The sequence below is a fragment of the Carlito syrichta genome, unplaced genomic scaffold (genome assembly GCF_000164805.1).
Source record: "Carlito syrichta isolate Samal-C Ts95f unplaced genomic scaffold, Tarsius_syrichta-2.0.1 Scaffold288453, whole genome shotgun sequence".
NCBI lineage: Eukaryota > Metazoa > Chordata > Mammalia > Primates > Tarsiidae > Carlito > Carlito syrichta.
In genome coordinates this window covers 86,285-105,127 of record NW_007232549.1, presented here as the reverse complement: position 1 = coordinate 105,127, position 18,843 = coordinate 86,285, and positions in this window count along the sequence as shown.

Here is an 18,843-nt window from a genome sequence, read left to right as displayed (position 1 = left end):
TTTGTTGAGAGACTGTGTCTTTATTTCCATATTCTCTGCCCTGTTTCTTTTGTTTATGTGCCTATTCCTGTACCAAAGCCATGCCATCCTGATTACTGTAGACTTGTAAAATAGGTTACAATCTGGAAGTGTGATACTTCCAGCTTTGATTCTTTTGTTGAGGATTGCTTTGACTATTCGAGTTCTTTTTTGCTTCTGTATGGAATTTTTATTGTCTTTTCTAGATCTATGAAAAGTGATGTTGGCAATTTGATAGGGATTGCATTGAATCTGTAGATTGCCTTGGGTAGAATAGACATCTTGACAATATTGATTCTTCCAATCCCCATGCATGGGATATTTTTCCGTATGTTTGTAACATCCTTGATTTCTTTGAACAGTAAAACTAGGTTGTTTAAAACAATACAAGTTTATTGTCTTATAGTTTTGGAAGCCACTTGAAATCAGTTTCACTGGGCTAAAGTCAAGGTGTTGGCAGGGTTGTTTTTTTCTAAAGCTCTAGGGGAGAATCTGTTTCTTTCCCATTTCTAGCTTCTGGAAGCTGCTTGCATTCCTTGGCCTATAGCCCTTCCTTATATCACTCCAACCTCTTGTTTCTGTTGTCAGGTTTCTTTCTCCTCTTTTGATCTCCTACCAATCTTATAATAAGGATTCCTGTGATGACATTGTGTCCAATCAGATAATCCAAGATAATATCCCCAACCCAAAACCTTTTAGTTAGTCACAAAGGTAGCACTCACAGGTTCTAGGGATTAGAACACAGGCTCATTTTTGCCTACCACAGACTACCTCATTGTCTATAAATAAATAGTGGTTTTTCTTTTTTATGTTGTTTTTCATTCGTATACCTTTTATTTCTTTTTCTTGCCTATTGGATTACCGAAGATTACTAATACAACGTTAAGTGAAAGTGACAACAGCAGGCATGTGCTCTATTTTAACAGTAATGGCTTTAATGTTTCATCATTATATTTTTGTTGCTTTGGATATTCGTCAGATACTCTACCTGATTAAGAAGATTCTTTACTCTTACTTCTTGATGGATTTTAAATGCACATGAATGTTGGATTTCATAAAGTGTCTCGTTTTCTCTGGATTGTTGCAATTTCTTTCAATTAAAAGTGTAACGTTAAGAGTTATCTTTTGCTGCCTGACAAATCCTTTCAATTAAGTGGTTTTGAATAACAACCATTTACTTGCTTACATGTGACCATTTGGCCTGGGCTAGCCAGTTTGGTCTGGAGCCACTCATGTCAGATAGATACACTACGGTCATGGGTTGGTTCAAGATGACCTCATTTTTGTTTCTGGCTGCCACCTAGGGCTGTCAGCCACGAGGTCTCATTGGGTCTCTACGTGGCCTCTGCAGGAGGAAAGTCCAGGTTTTTTGCATTGTGATGGCACTGCCCAAGATAGCAAACCCCAAGGAACCTATCAGGTCTCTGTTTATGTCTGGTTTGCTGATATTGTATTGGCCAAATCAAGTCATGGGACCAATTCTGAGCCAATGTGGGAGGGCATTGCTAAAGGTTTACAAACCAGAGGCTGGATTCACTGTGGGCGTTAATGTAACGATCTTCTACAGGCATTGCAGTGTTTAGTTTTGGACTATACCAGCTATGTGTCTCTACACATCTGGGACCAGTAACTGTTTCATCATGCACATTTCCCCCAAAGCTCTGCCTCCCAGATGCTTCATGACTATGGAGACACAGTCACTTGGCTGCTGAGGAGAAGAAGCATACTCCATAACATTTGTTAACTTACTGAGTTTGGCTTAGCTATGGGACCCTAATTTTCTCCCTCAAACACAACCCCCACCCCAGTCCCAAACACAATGCTGTGGAGTTTTAGTACTGCTTGTGAAAACTCCTTGCTACCAAGTGGCAGAACTTTGCAGCATCTTCTCCCCTCTTGCACCTCACACCTCCCTTCCTCTAAACAGGCAAGCATGCTCTCTCATTACATTTCCCAAATCGAAGCTGCATAAAACCATTCTGTAATCAACCCTCTTTCTCCTCCTCTTTCTTTCTAACCTCTAGCTCTGCCCTTTGCAATTTTTAGCATTCTTATTATGGGTTAAGGTTATAAAGTGGAATGCTTATCCATCCTTCATTCTCAAGTGTGGTTGGGTTTATGTGCTGTTCAGGAAACCCTGGGTACTTCAGTGATGAACAGAACAGAGGGCACTTATGAGCAACTGTGGAGTAGTTAAAAATGACTGATGGAGAATTATGGGGTGGTGTTCAGCCTCTGGTCAGGTCACTGAGGATAAAGGAAGGAGTAATTAAGATGGTTGGGTAATGCTTCTTACAGAGAGGAAGCCTCTGCAGGCTGTGAGCAGTCAGCAGGAATGGGGGTCAGGGAAGGGAATAAGGTGATTTGGAAAGGCTCATTAACATGAAAATGAAGGAAGGGGTGAGACACTGAACATGAACAGAGGAGGGAGCTGATCGAGGGTTGCGACTGAGAAGGTTACAGCACTGAGGGAGTAATTTGCAATCCTTATGCTCAAATATCAAGGTAGAATAAGAATCGGAGTTCCCCTATCCCAACCCTTCATGTTGACTAATGACATTTTCTTTACCAGGACTCTGCTAATTGAGAAGGGAAAATGAATGTCAGCTCAATGCTTATTCCATCTCAAGTTAACCTTTGACTACGGGTCATTGTTGGAATTGGTTTTTCATTCCTCAAAGTTCTAAGCAATGCTGACACTCCCCTGAGGAGTAGCAAGTACCTGGCTGGCTGCCCCATCCCAAGAGACTTCTTCTTTCCCAGATGAGTGAGAAAAAGCTGGGAATGCTGGGATGATCAGAGATGGACTTTGCTCTACCTGCTTGTGGGCATCCTCTGCCTGAAGCTTCTCTGCAGTTCTCTAGCTGACTCTGGGCTGCAGTGAGAAGTAAGATGACCATACTTCCTCATAGATGTGTGAATGAGTCATTGACCTTGCATCAAAATGGCTTCCATTCATAGACCATATGGCACTTATGTCAGAATTTCAGAATTCCATAGGGTGCATTGTTGAAAGTTGATTTTTGGCCCCATTCTATACTTCCTGAATCAATATTCCTTTGGGAGCTTTGAAATCTGCATTTTTAAGAAAGCTCTAAAAATGATACTTGAATTATTTCAAGTCTGAAGCTACTGCTCTGGGGCACATCTTTTCACTGAATTTTCTCATCACTCAAACCTAGCAGTTTCCCAGGGTGGCTTTTCCATACCCTAGGGAGCCACATGAAAATTCAATTTTTCTCCTTGCACAGTTTGACATTCTCTGCTTATTCTTCTACCAAGGTGCATTCTTTGTTTCAATTCCCATCTCTGCTGGTGAGAATAAAGGCTCCTGCCATCATTTCCTGACTGCTTTGGAGGAAAGGGAGGAGTCTGGGAGCATTTTAGCCTCATGGCCCAGGCCTCAAACCTACCTGGGTTATTTACATGAGGTCATTCTGGAAATGGGCCTGAAGAGACAGACATGAGCAGCCCACCCTGAAGGGGCTGAATCTGCTCCTCAGCGGCACAGACCTGCACTCTATGTCTGTTGGCAAATTTTCTGTCACTGCTGGACTGATTGATTGCTCTTTGAGGACAGAGATGTTATTTGCTGTGTATTAGTCAGGCTTCTCCAGAGAAACAGAACCCGTAGGATATGTCTCTCTCATTCTCGCTCTCTCTCTATATATGTATATATTTTTATCTATATCTATATATATGTATTTATATCTATATCATCTATCTATGTATATCTGGATCATCTATCTAGCTATCTGGAGAGAATTTAAGGAATTGGCTTATGTGATTGTGGGAGTTAGCAAGTCCAAACTCCATAGAGCAAAGAGTAGGTTTGGGATTCAGGTAATTTGAAGTCTTGAGTCTGAAGACTGGAAGCCAGACAGGATTTTTATATTGGAGTCTGGAGGTAGAATTCCTTCTTCTTCAGAAAACCTCAGTCTTTGTTTTTAAAGTCTTCAACTGATTGGATGAGATTCACTTACATTAAAGACGGTGATCTGCTTTACTAAAAGTCTGCTGATTCAAAAGTTAATTACATCAAAAAATACCTTTACAACAATATCTGGGTTGGTGTTTGACCTAATATCTGGATACCATAGTCTAGGTAAATTGACACATAAAATTGACCATCACTTCTTTTTTTATTTTTAAGTTTTTTTCTTTTTGTTTTTTTTTTTTTTTTTTGAGTTGGAGTCTCTCCATAGCCTAGACTGGAGTGCAGTGGCACGCTCCCAGCCACCGCAGCTTCGACCTACTGGTCTCTGGCGATCCTTCCGCCTTAGCCTTCCAAGTAGCTGGAACTATAGGTGCGCGCTACCACGCCTGGCTAATTTTTGATATTGTAGAGATGAGATCTCACCAAGTTGCCTGGGCGGGTCTCGAACCCACAGTCTCAGGCAATCCACTCACCTCGGCCTCCCAAAGCACTGGGATTACAGACTGAGCTACAGAGCCCAGCCTAATTTTTTAATTTTAAAGATGTGGGGTAAATTCAGGGTTAGGTATACAAAAGTTCATTATGCAGGTTCTCTTGTTGATGAAGTGTGCTCCCCTGCCCCTGGCAGATTCCCACTACTGCCAATCCCCACCCCCTCATCCCCCAGCAGTTTCCCACTACTGCCAATCCTTTTCTTATAGTATTATGATAATTGTTCAAGGACTGCTTGTGAATGAGAACATGTGATACTTAGTTCTTTGTTTCTGTGATACATCACTCAGTATTATAGACTCTTATGTCCATCCAGGTTGCTGTGAAGTTCATGATTTTGTCCCTCTTTATGGCTGTGCAATATTCCACATTTTAAATGTAACACATATGTAACACATTTTAAAAATACAGTTCTCTTTTGATGGGGAGCATGGTTGATTCCATGTTCTTGCTATTGTGAACAATATTGCAATAAACATACGTATGCAGGTATCTTTTTCATACAGTGATTTCAGTTCTTCTGAGGATATTCCCAGTAGGGGGATTGCAGAGTTGTATGAAAGGTAAATTTTTAGATCTTTTAGGAGTCGCCACATTGTTGTCCACAGAGGCTGCTAGTTTACACTCCCAGCAGCAGTATAGAAATATTCCCTTTTCACCTCATCCTCTCCAGCATCCATTGTTTTTTGAGTTATTGATGATGGCTATTCTGATTGGAGTTAGGTGGTACCTCAGTGTAGTTTTAATTTGCATTTCTTTGATGACTAGGGAGGCTGAGCATTTTTTTCATGTATCTGTTGGCTGCTCAAAGATCAGGGGTATCCAAATAGGAAAAGAGAAAGTCAAGTTATTCCTCTTTGCATACCTTGAAAACCCCAAGAGAATTTGTCAAAAATCTCCTTGCACTGATAAAGGACTTTTGCAAAGTATCAGGGTATGCAATAAATGTGCAAAAGACCGTTGTATTTCTATACACCAATAATAAACAAACAGAAACCCAAATAAAAGCACAATCCCGTTCACAATAGCCACAAAAAAACAATGAAATACCTTGGCATTTTCCTAACCAGAGACGTGAAAGACCTCTACAATGAAAACTACAAAACACTGCATAAAGAAATCAAAGAGTGAACAAAAAAATGGAAAAATATTCCATGCTCATGGATTGGAAGAATCAACATTATTAAGACATATATCCTACCTAAGGCAATACCCATTAAGTTACAAGTGGCATTCTTCTCAGACCTGGAAACAACAATACAGGAATTCTTATGGAAACATAGCCAAAACAATTCTCAGCCAAAAAAAAAAAAAAACAAACAACAACAAAAAAAAACCAAAGTGGGAGTTATCACACTCCCATACTTTTAACTTTGTTATAAAGCTACAATAATCAAAACAGACTGGTATTGGTACGAGAACAGGCCTATAGACCAATGGAATAGGATTGAGATTCTAGAAGCAAAACCTCAATTTCTCAAACTCATCTTTGACAAAGCCATCACCATCAACCACTGGGGAGAGGAGTATCTATTCAGTAAACGGTGCTGGGAAAACTGGTTGACCACATGCAGAATATTAAAAAAAGATTCCTACCTATCCTATACACATGGTATCAACTCTAAATCAACTTTAAATGGATCAAAGACCTATAAGAACCTTAGAAAATGCAGGACATACCCTTATGGAAATTGGAACTGGCAACCAATTCCTGATCAAGACTTCAAGTGCCCATGCCATAAGAGATAAGATAGGCAAGTGGGTTCTCATCAAACGGACAAACTTCTGCAAAGCCAAAGAAATCATCGAGAGAGTGGGGAGATAGCCCACAGGCTGAGAAAAAAATATTTGCCAGCTGTATGTCTGGCAAAAGCCTAACATCTAGGATCTACAAGGAACTCAAACAGGCCGAAAAGAAAAAAACAAACGGCCCCATTACAAAGTGGGCAAAAGATATGAATAGACATTTCTAAAAGAAGACATAAGCAGCCAACAGATACATGAAAAAACCATCACTTCTGATTTGTTTTAAACTATTAAAAAAAATCTCCGTTCTTGATGATTCTTGGGTAGAAAACAAAAATGATTAAATATATAGGAAGGGTTTTAAAAGAAATCAGAAATGAAATCAATCTGCTGCCTGAACTTTGGGCAGAATAGGAGAGAGGACCCTGAAAGTGGGTTGCTCTGTCTCCATGGATTGCATTTACTGTGGGTATCTGGCATCTGCAAAAAGCCATAGGGTATCTTTGCTTCATTCTACTCCAGAGCAAGCAGTTTCCTCTCCTTTGGTGCCAGAAGTGCTGATGAGTAGATCCCTCCTAGAGAGAAAGAGAAAGCCAGGCTGGCTGGCCAGGTGATGATTTGACGCTCTTGGCTCTGATAGCTACTTGTACTTTGTGCTCTGAGAGATTAGCACTTGTGTTTTCTGAAAAGTGGAGTGTCGTTTCTGAGAATTCAATCAAGGTATATATTCTGTGTGTGTGCTGCATGGAACTGCACTGAGCAATCTGCAACCTCTTCCAATTAAATGCTTTATCTCTAGGCGGAAAGACAAGAGTGGGAAGCAGCTCGTGATTGCAAGCAGAAGCTGTGTGCTTTTTCTTTTCTGAAATTATGTCCTGTTGTCTGAAAGGCAGATTTGGATGCGAAATAAATCTGACTTTCAAAACCTTAATTTTTTTTTTCTTGCTATATGATAGCTATGTATTTAGGGAAAAGCTGTTTGAGGTTTTTGCAAAGACAGAAAGTATGGTTTCATGCCAGGGCAGATAGGAAACATGTGTGCTACTGCTCTTCTAAGTCTCTGGGGCTATTTGTGAGAACATAAGCTTTTTGTTTATTATCAATTCCCTTTCTGGTGGTTGACATTTCCTTGGACTTGTTCCTTTCTTCTTAAGGCAGTGGGGTAAGCAAAAGGGGGCAAGTAAGCACTAATCTCTATTACGAAGTGCTATTGAGCACTTCACATTTGTTATCTCATCCAATTCTCACAACTGTGAAATGATTACCAATGTATACTAATGTCCCCCCTTTTCTAGATGAGGAAACTGAGGATTGGCAGGAATAGATAACTTGCCTGAGGACCCACTTATATGAAATCATGTCTCTTAGAGATTAATGCTGTATTCTAGTTTTATTAAGAAAAAGGAAATGCAGAACTCAAGAAAAAGATTTGGTGTCAGTGTGCATGTCTGACTAGTGGTCAGGGTCCTGGTTGGCTGTAGTATAATTACATGGTGACCTCTTTCTTCCTGCTTATATATCAGTGTATTCCTTGCCTGTATTATTCTGAGGTTGCTGGGTGGGCAGGGTCACGATAAAGCATGGACTTTGTGCTCTGGCTCACTGTAGCTTCCAAAAGTATTTGGTGAAAAAAATGTTGAACTGAACAACAAGAATTGTGTAGCCCAGTGTACAAGGAAAAAGCCTAAACTGAATTGTTCAGGTAGGATTCTCAGGACATGGTCACACTTGTTAAAATACTGTTCCCCTGGTAAAAATGAACTTTTCAAACATGGTATCTTTCCCCTGACTATATTACAGAAAATTTGCAAAGTATAAATTAAAAATAACCTTGACCATAATTACATCATTCAAACTACTGTCAACATCTTGAGGTTATTGCTGGGGGAGTGGTGAAGTTGGCTAGAACTGGCTTGGGAAAGCCGGTTGTATACTCTATTCCCCATTCTGTGTTCCAAGACATAGTGACAACATGTCAACAGCTTGAAACACCATGGTAAAATGATTCACATCACAGTAGTGGTCACATGCAACAAACCAGATATAAACCAGGTCTTTTTTTTTTTTTTTTTTGGTTTAAATCAGCATACATCGGCCAGGCACAGTGGCTCACACCTATAATCCCAGCACTTTAGGAGGCTGAGTGAGAGGATTGCCTAAACCCATGGGTTTGAGACCACCTTGGGCAACTGGGCAAGACCTCATCTCTACAATAAATCAAAAAATTAGCCAGGCATGGTGACATGTGCCTATAGTTCCAGCTAAATTGGAAGACTGAGGCAAAAGGATCGCCTGAACCTAGCAGATCGAGGCTGTGGTGTCTGTGAGCTTGCCACTGCACTCCAGCCTGGGCAACAAGAGTGAGACTCCAACTCAATAAATAAATAAATAAATAAAATAAATCAGCACACACCAGGTTATTGCTTTCTAGTCTTTTTTCTTTTTTTTCCTAGTGCATCTAATTTTTCATTTAACATAAAAGCACAAGCATTTCCTCTTGGTATTAAAAATTTTATAAGCACCCATTTTTAATAGAAACAAAATTCCCCATCGAAAAGATGTATCATGAATTATTTGACGGTTTAAATTATGGCGTTTATCTAGCTTTCAGTTACTAAAAATTGTGCTTCAGTGAGCATCCTTACATATCAGGTTCCAGAAGTAAGCTTAACCAGCAAGTCTATCTTCTGCAGACTTACCCAGTAAGTCTGTCTATGAAGCTATTTTATAGATCATGAAACAGACCCAGAGAGTTCTTGGACTTCTTTTGTGTGTGCCTTGTGTTTTCCATAAATGGAAAGCATAGCACTCTGAGTTTCAGTAGTCTCTCTACGCCTTTCTTCCTCATTAGCTCTGGAGTTCCCTAAAACCAGGGACGTGCATTTTATGTCTTTGGTACCAGTGCAGTGCTTAACCTACAGAAAGTGCTCAACAAACGATTGTTAATCAAAACAATGCCTCATTCATGTCTGAAAGAGGTGGACCAATTTTCAATATTGCTTGCATTTTTACTAAATTCTAGATGATATTAAGACAATGAATTCAACAAAAAGGCAACCTACTAGAGGAGGTAAAAAATTGTTATCTTATGACTGTTAGTTCACAAGTGAAAAGTACGGGATAAACTAGCCACAGGTGACTTCTTGAATACTTGGAGGAAGTTGGATATCTCTTTTTTGTGTGTGTGTGTGTGTCAGGGTCTCTTTTTGTTGCCCAGGCTGGAGTGCAGTGACATGATCACGATTTACCAAAGCCTTGACCTCCTGGGCAGTCCTTCCACTTCAGTCTCCCAAGTAACTGGGACTACAGGAGTGTGCCAATACACCCAACTAATTTTGAAATTTTAAAAAAGAGAGATAAGGTCTTGCTATGTTTCCTAGGCTGGTCTCGAACTCCTGGGCTCAAGCAATCCTCTCGTCTCAGCCTCCCAAAGTACAGAGAGATTACAGGAGTGAGTCACTGTACCCCTTCGAAAGTCTTGTAACATTGAAGAATTGTAAATTGGGACTCACCCAACTTCTGCAAGCTTTTCTGACTACTTCAGTGTTCTTGGTCCCTTTCTCTTTTGATCTTCAAAAGTGCCTGCCCCAACCAGGAATAAAGTAATCTGCTCCACTCTAGTGGCATGTGGCCAATGACCAGGAAAGGCAAACCTCAGCTTGCTGCTGTAGTTTGACAATCACACTCAAAGCTTCTTCTCTGTCCTGGCTCACGGTTCATGAAATTTCCTTCCAGACCTGACCCTGGATTTTGTCTCCTAGTTTCTTCTTTTCTCCTAATAGTTGAACTTCAGATTTACTGGATTCAAGCCTACTTGGTCTCTATGGCAATGGAGAGACTCCAACATATCTGTGTCTGAATCCTGGCTGCACCATTTACTAATTGTTTGACCTTTGTCAAGTAATTTAATTTTCTGGCTCTCAGTTTTATGATCTGTAAAATAGTTTTATGATTATGAAAAAATTAAATGGGCTCTTGCACGTACTAGGCGTTCAACGGATAGAAGATTTTGGTGTTATTGTTCTCAGGAATTTGGGTCATAAGTCACCCTCTGCTTTTTAAAAAATGTTGACTACTTTGAGAAGAAATCTTCATCTTAGCTCTCCATCTCCCTACCTTCATCTCCAAATCCAAACCCTACTTTCTTCCCAGTTGTGTCTACCTGGCTCTCTAGGTACATGTTAAGCCTGCTTTTGTATCATGTGGGTTTTACATTTGGTTTTCAGTTGTTTTACTCATGTGAGTTTAGCCTCCCTACTAAAGACTCGTGTACCTGAGGGTAGGGTCTGTCTTCTGCTTCTGCAGTAGCTGGACACTGGTCAGTGAAGTTCTAGGATGTACTCATTAATATACTGGGTTAGGAGTTCTTCTTAAAGGAGGTATATCACTCTCCCCTCTTAAAATAATTTCATATTAATGATCTGATTATAGTTTCTGACTATAGTTTCCTGATCCCTTTGAAATCAAAATGAGGTTCAGGACCTAAGACTTCCTTCAAGAGTCAACTTCAGTTGGCCAAAAACTGGGGGGCTCATTTTACCTTTACCAATTCTGCATTACTGACCTGTTTATTAATGTTTCATTAATCTCCCATTTCTTGACTGGGATTTGCATTTGTCATGCTGTTTCATTCAGTTTTCTCAATGACCTGGTGGTTTATTCCTATTTCACAAAGAAGCTGAGATTCAAGGTGAGTAAATAACTTGTCCAAGGTTGTTAAGTAACCAGGAGGGTAGGAATTAAAAGTCCTATTTTTGTAATTCCAAAGCTTAAACTCTGTCTATCATGGAGCTTTCCTGAATTGCAATTTCATTGTTTCTAAAATGAAAATAAAAATGCCCCTCTTACCACATCAGATAGTTGCGAAGACCTAATGGGAGGCCGTCTGTATGGTGGTGAAGACAACGTGTCTTAGGTCCTAGCCCCGGACAAAGCTGGGTGAAGCAATTGAGATTAGAAGGAGCCAGAACAGACAAGTTGTTGTTTACGACTCAGTAGCTCACATTTGTATCTCGAGTAGTGACAGTGTCTACACTGATCATTTTAAAAAGCAGGGCCACCAGGATGAGGTCAGGTAGAAAGTGACCCCAGCACTCAGAGTGATAGAAAAGTAAAGTGATGAAACCAGCTGAACACAGCCACAGTCTGCTGAAAGGATGCTCCGTTCTCTAACAAGGGGTAGCTGGAAGTAATGAAAGAAACCTTCTCTGTGCTGAATAATAAATGCATTGTCTGTAGTTACGCTAATATTAACTGTGTCGTAAATTGACCAAGTGAAGTAGATGAACCATTGCCTGCCAATTACTGGCTGCATTAGATTTTCTAACCTCAAGAGCTCAGTTTCTACAGCTGTGAAAAGGGTTTCTTGTGAGGACCAAGTAGAATAATCTATGTGAATTATATACCATGTGTGACTTGTGTACATTTTCAGAATTGGTGCTCAATGGAGATTCTCAAGGCATTAACATCCATGTCAACCGCAGAATGCATCTGAGGTTAAGGGGGGGAGCAGAAGCTATTTGGATGAAGAGTAACACCTTGTTGAGATTTGGGTACTTCTGGTGTCTGGAGCAGTCTAGCTACATATTTTCCAGAATGGAGCCTGAACCCAGCTTAATATTATTTAGGACGACAGGTGGTGGGGTGGGGATGACCCACCACTCTGAAAGAGGCAAACAGCTCTACTGGGTGAAATTCCATGACAGGTGAGTCTTCATTTCCGGTTAAACTGATAATTGCCAAGCCTGAGGAACTGTGTGTCCCAGGAGTCAAGTCTGTTAGCCTTCGGCCCCTCTTTAAAAATCTCTTTAAGGCTGGCTGACTCCTGCCTTGTTTTTGAAAAGGAGCAGAAACATTTGCAGACCAAGCCACTGCTTTTTTGAAATGTGCATTTTGATATATTTGGCTGTCCCAGAAGGGCATGGAGAGCACATTGCTGAACCACTGGCTGGGCAGACGGGCTCGCTCCGTCAAGGGCTATGGCATCAGCACCCTGGGTGGGATTTTTGCCAGAATAACCCATAGGATGATTGAATCCCTCTCTTCTCCACAACACAAGTTGCACAGTTCTCCTCAATATCTTGTTATGCACATTTGAATCACGTGTACGACATGATTTAGACATGGAAAGCATAAATCAGCTGGGGAGGAAATAGTTCTTTTTTCTGAGTGTATGGAATAGACAAAGCACTTCCTGGGCCTTTTGGCAAAGCAGAGAAGGATAAATACACAGGCCTCTGGGCCATGGTGAGAGACGCAGAGGAAATGAGAATGTATGAAGCCGTGCGTGGGCGCAGCCTGGAGCACACACACTGTGCAGGAAGCCACGGGATGGGTGGAAGCAGAAGCAGCCTTTCCCAGGCTTGGTGTGACTGTGTGTGGGAACAAAGCTGCACCACAAACGAGCACCAGGCATTGACTGGGAAATGAGTAGAGGTCTTGAAATTGGGTCCCCCATGTTTCCTTTTCTGGTTCCAGCTTGGAAGCAGGTCAGGGTCAGGGAGTACAGAGTGTTGAAGAAACAGGCAGGGGTCCTTGTGCCTTTCTCTGGTGGGAGGACTGTTCCATGCCATGACCTCCTCAAGGTCGGACACCAGGCTGGGTGGATCTGTTTCCCAGCCCTGGCTGACATCAAGCCTTCTGGGGGACATGCCTACCTGGGTGGGCACTGACAGCACTTCCTCCAGGGCTGAGGGAAGAAATAAGAGCCTGCTCCCTGGGGTCAGCAGGCCTGGCTTCTAGTGCTGGGACCTGGACTGACAGTTGCTTTTCTTCTGAAACTAGGTTCCCCTTCCATACAGAAGGGACAGTCTCATCTGCAGCCTTTCAAGGTTGTACTACAGACTGAATACGATCATGTGTCAAGTACCTTGTACGGTGTCTGGCACACAGCACTCAACAAAAGTTAGTAAGCTTTGCTTCCTGCCTTCTACCTTCTTCCATTTCTAGGTTTTTCAAACTCTCTGCAAATTATTCTATCACAGGAGGAGTGGACATAGCACAGGCATCCAGACTGAGTATCTACAATTTCTTGTGGGAATTTCTCTCTCCCAGCCTCATGACCTTGAGGAAATTACCCATTTTCCTTGCGCTCTATGGTGCTCTCTTAAGAAGCAGTACAGAGTGGGTCCAGGGCCTGGACCCTGGCATCACACTGACTAAATTTCAAGTCTTGCTCTCCACTGATTAGTTGGGCAAATTACTGAGCCTCTCTCTGTCTCTTTTCTTACTTAAAAAGTGAGGATAATAATGGCTCTTGCCTCCTTGTGTTGTTAGGGGGAATTATAAGAGATTAATACTTATAAAGTACTTGTGGGAAGCTATTATTTCTTCATCTGCAAAATAAAATGGGAATAATGCTACCCACCTTGGTTCTTTGATAGATGGAAGTAGATGGAGTAGCCTGAAGACACCTTTGAAGTCTGTAGGGTGCTATCCACATGCGAATCACTCTTTTATCTTCCTCCGAGATTCTCTAGTGTACTTTCTTCATCATCTGCTTCTCCACTCGGAATGACAACTCCACAGATTTCTACTATAGCATCTGCAACTCTTTTGGTTTATATGTTTGACTCCCTCACTAGACCGAACACTCCTTGTGCTAAGAAAACACATCCAAGTTGTGCCTGTACTTCCAATGCCAAACCAGGGGTGTGCAATAAATGTTTGCAAAACAAATACAGAACTTCAGAGGAACCAGTGGTAGACCAGGAAGCCCTTGTCCACAACTTGGACCTTTATAATTTATTGCTGCTTCTTTCTTTTCTGGAAAGCAAAGAAGACCCCAATTAAATTTCTAAAACCTTAATCTGGCGATGTGTTTGTGTTATCACAATAAGAAACTTGAATACACCTAGTCAGTATCAGCAAATAGTAAATGCTCATTTAAAAAAAAAGATGGGCGCAGCGAAGCCTTAAGCATACAAATCTCTGTGTGAATTAACCACCATTGGTAATAGCTTTATTGCTATTGCTGAGAAAAGAACAATCTTTTCCAATTATACTATTCCAGTGTATGTACTGATAGTAGGTTTTTGTCTATTCTTCCAGGATTTTTTATACATATGTGTATGTTGATTTACAAATAAAGATCATGCTATATGTATTTATCTTAGTCCATTTGGCTGCTGCATCAAAATACTGTAAACTGAGTGGCTTATAAGCAACAGAAGTTTTCTTACATTCTAGATGTTAGGCAGTGCAAGATAAAGGAAGATTTGGTACCTGGTGAGGACCTGCTCTCTGGCTCATGGAAAGCACCTTTTTGCTGTGCCCTTATATGATGGAAGGGTCAAGGGGGTTTCTCTTGGACCTCTTATACAGGCACTAATCTCATTCATGAGGAGTCCACCCTCTTGACCTAATCACTTCCTAAATCACTTCCACCTCCTAACACTATCACCTTGGGGTTTCGAGTTTAACATATATTTGAGGGAACAAGAACATTCAGATCACAGCATTGTTGTTTTCAGTATGCTTTTAAAATATTTAACAATGCAAGGTGATATTTTTCCAAGTCATCACTTTTTAGGGGAGATGATTTTTTTACTGGTTGTCTCTTATTTCATCAAGCATGTGTATGATAAATTATTTAAAAAACATCCTGTTGTTAGACAAAGTGTCCAGATGGAATTTCAGTCTATTTGAAGGAGAGAGATTAAGTAAACAGTCACATTTATAAGTGCAGAATTTCATTAGAGGTGAGTGCTATGAAGGAGAGGTGCATGGTGTCATCAGAGGGCATGGCAGGGAGATTTTATTTGCTTCAAAAGAAAGTAACAAGTGAGCCATGAGTTGAGGGCAAGTGGGAATCAAATAGATACAAAGAATATCCAGACACAGAAGGGAAGGGATGAAAGCCCAGTAGAGACCTTGGGAATGTCAACAGTTCGAATTGGTACTAAGAGAGAAGTCCTCAGTGAAGACAGAGAAGGACAGACAGACAAAGGAGACAGAAAGAGACTTCAGGAGAGAAAGATACCCCTGATGCTAAAGGAAAAGGAAGTTTCTAGAGGAAGGGAGTGGGGCAGTGCTAAATGCTTCAAGTAGATCAAGATGATAAATGCAATTAAAAAAATGCCCATGGATGTAGATAGTCATATGATTGTGCCCTCAAAGGAAGTAGCTTCCTTGGAAAGTATGACTTGGAACTAGATTGATTGGAAGGTTACTGAGAGGTTGTTGCATTTGTGGAAATATTCAGAGTGGACTACATTTCTAGAAACATTGCTATGCAAGTAAGGGGGAAGTGGGTGATAGCTACACCAGAACTTGTGGCCAAGGCATAATTCCAGCGTCACCTCCTAGGGGAGACTTTTCTGTCTTATACCCACTAGGAAATCAACCAAGCCTTCCTGTGCCCACAGATTAATCAAAGCCCAGCATTTGTTTGCTTGTCTGTCTCTGTCTACTTGTGGTAAGAAATCTACAGGTAAAAACTGAGAACTTGATTGCTATAGTGTCTTTAATGGTACTGAATATATGTTGAATGTAAATTTTAAAAATCCAATCTGAGACAAACTTGGGCATTAAAGGGCCAGCATAGAAGAGGATGAATATTCAGAAGAGGGAAGTGACAACATACTATTGTGGTGAAAGATAAAGGGGTTGACTTTGGAGTAAAGGAGTAACACTCCATCCTCTGAATCAGGAGCAAGACAGTGGGGATAGGGTCAAACAGATAAGTTTTAAAGACTGAGGGCAGGAAGTTGAGTGAGTTAGTTTCTTACTGTCTCAAAGAAATATTCAAAAAGGTTATATCTGCTGAGCTGGGGTAGCAGGGGTATGGTAGGTGCTGGAAGAAGATAGGGAAGCTTTGTAATAATCAACAAGGCCAATGGAACTGGAGGTCTGACGGACATCCCCAGCAGGATCGCTGAGCCATGGTAAGGGCTCTACTGAGTCTGGAAACCATAGTGATTTTAATATGAAACCATGAGTGATACTAAGATGAATGCTTCCATTATTAAACAATATTTACACATCAGAGGCACTTGTCTTTGATTGGAATACATACTCTGGCATGTCTGGGTGACCTGAGTTTCTCTTTTGCCACATACGAGTAACTGCTTGTGAAGTCATCAGCTTCTTCCTCAACTTGTCCTAATAACCCCCCACAGGGCCTTGGCAAAACTAGAAGTCAACTGGGACAGATACATAGGAGAGTTAGCCTTGATACCTGCCCTCAAGAAACACATGATTTGCAGAGAACTGCTTTTCTGTGGCATTAGGGCTGGGACAGGAGTAATTATAATCTACTTACATGGAGCAGAGAGGATGAAACCACTGACCCTTCATTCTTAGTTACAGTAGATTTTTTACTGGGTTAAGTTCATAGTCTACTAAAAGTGTATGGCATCCAGTTCATGATGATGGATCAGTTATACTAATTAATTGGAATTCAATGACAGTCTTTAGAAAGTCTTGCTTAAAAAAAAGTATATATATATATGTATATATATTTAAATTTAGGCATGGCAAGGCCACATTAGGAGATGACTGCCCTTGAAAAGGTAATTTGTTATACTCATAGATTCCAAGAAGAGGGGTACTTCATGCCATGAGGGGCCAGGTGGGAAGCCCACTGCGGTTAGTCAGACAGCAGAGGGAGGGTGGAAATTGTGAACAAGAGACTTTATTCTGGTTTCTGTGGGAAAAACAAAACTGATTAGTCAGGGTAAGCAGGTTTAGGATTAAAACTGAATAATTTCAGCAGGCTTTTGGGCATAGGGGCAGTCCCTCACTGTCTGGTACCCAGCTCTGGGGTAATTATGACTGGCAGATGATGGCTCAGTATGTGAAGCGCTGAAAAAGGAGGTGGTTGGGGTCTGGACTCTGGATTGGTTGGTTAGCATTTGAAAACTGTGCTCATTCATGAATGAGTTGTTGACCATCTCCAGAAGTTGGCCAACCCCAGGAGGGGCAGTTCCTCCAGGATCAGCAAGGCTCCAAGATGTCAAGGTATCAGAGCACAGAAACTAAAATGCATAGTTAATAAGCTTGGAGAAGAAATAATCTTATTAGAAAATACCCAAGGAGTGATACATCGGAACCGAGTATCTGCACTCAAAGGGCATTTTCAGTTATGCTTTAGGAAGCTGATTTGGCCAGATCAGGGCAGTCCTCGTTGTAAAATGATCCATGAACATTTGGGCATTTTTCAGATCTGATGTGATACCACGTCATCCCTTAGTTGACATCTAGAGGAGTCAGGGATGGGTGCACAGGTTCTCCTGTCCAGTCTACAGGTCTTAGTTGTGGGCTATCAGAGAAGACAAAGAGAGGGTTTCTTTCCCTGTGCACTGAATTTTTTACTTATTCACTCCTTCAGGTATGTGACATGTTAGCAAGTCCCTGAGTGCAGGGAGTGCAGATGTGAATAAGATATCCTCCTTCCATCAAAATACTCCCTGTCTCGTCAACAATAGAAACAAGTAAATAGACCAGGCAGACAGTGTGAGGTGTAAGCTAAAAGGTTATGGGAGTGTCACTGGGGCTCTGAGACTTTTTTTGCAATGTTGTCAAGTTGGTCTTCTGGCCTCATTTTGTGACTTTTGACTTTGTCATTCCCAGATCTCTGTTGTCCCCAAGTCCAAGGCTGAGTCGGCCAAGAAATGGCTGACTCACTGTTAGAGGCAAAGTCTGCTCACCTAGAGGTCGGACTCTCTTGGGTAAGCTTCAAGGCCCCATCAGAGTCAAAGCTGGGATCTGACCTGCCCTGGAGACCTTGTCCCTGCATGGTTGCCTTTCACAGATATCTGGCAAGGTCTGTGTGCTCTGCTGAGCTTAAACACGTGTTTGTTTTGGCTCCTTGGACCCAGACAGAGGTTGAAAGAACCATTCAAGAGACAGGGTGCTATCCCAGAGGCACGGACTTGATTGTGGCTGCCTCCTAGTGGGTCCTCAGACCAACAGAGAACTCTTGCCTGAGGGTCTGTGGTGTATCCACTTTGCTGGGCTCTGCACCACCCTCTCTAACCTATCTCCTTTTACTCACCTTTCAGCTCCTCTGGGCCACAGCTGAGATATTGAGGCCAAAATGACAAGCATAAAAATAAGCATCGGAAAGGGCCAGATTAATAATAGCTATGCTGATGTACTATTTGAATAACCCTTTATACTATTTGAATAACCCTTTATTATCTTATACTATTTGAATAACCCTTTATTATCTACAAACCATGTTCATAGCCCTTATGCCACCTGAGTCTCACAACAACCACCTGTGAGACAAGCATTACTATTTTCCATTTTGCAAAATGGAAGATCAGAACATTGAGTAATGAAAGATCACATTTTCCTGACTTCAGACTCAGTGATCTCAACACTACTCCTCTGAATTATTGTAAATTAATGACTTAAGTCAGGGTCTTCCAAAGAAAGTTCTGTCAAGCAGTAGTTTGGGGAATGTTTATAGATGGAAAACAAAACCAGATTTCACAATCAGATCTTTTTTGGGAAACACTGAGTGAAACATAATGAAATTATTTGATTTACTGTGGGATCTTGAGAGCCTTTAACATTAATTTGCATTGTTGACCCCTCAAGAAAGACATGTGATGTGCCACCTCTCTCCTTTCTTTTTAAAACCATGGTAATATTCTTCTAAGAACACTTTGAAAGCCATTCTTTTTTTTTTTTTTTTTTTTTTT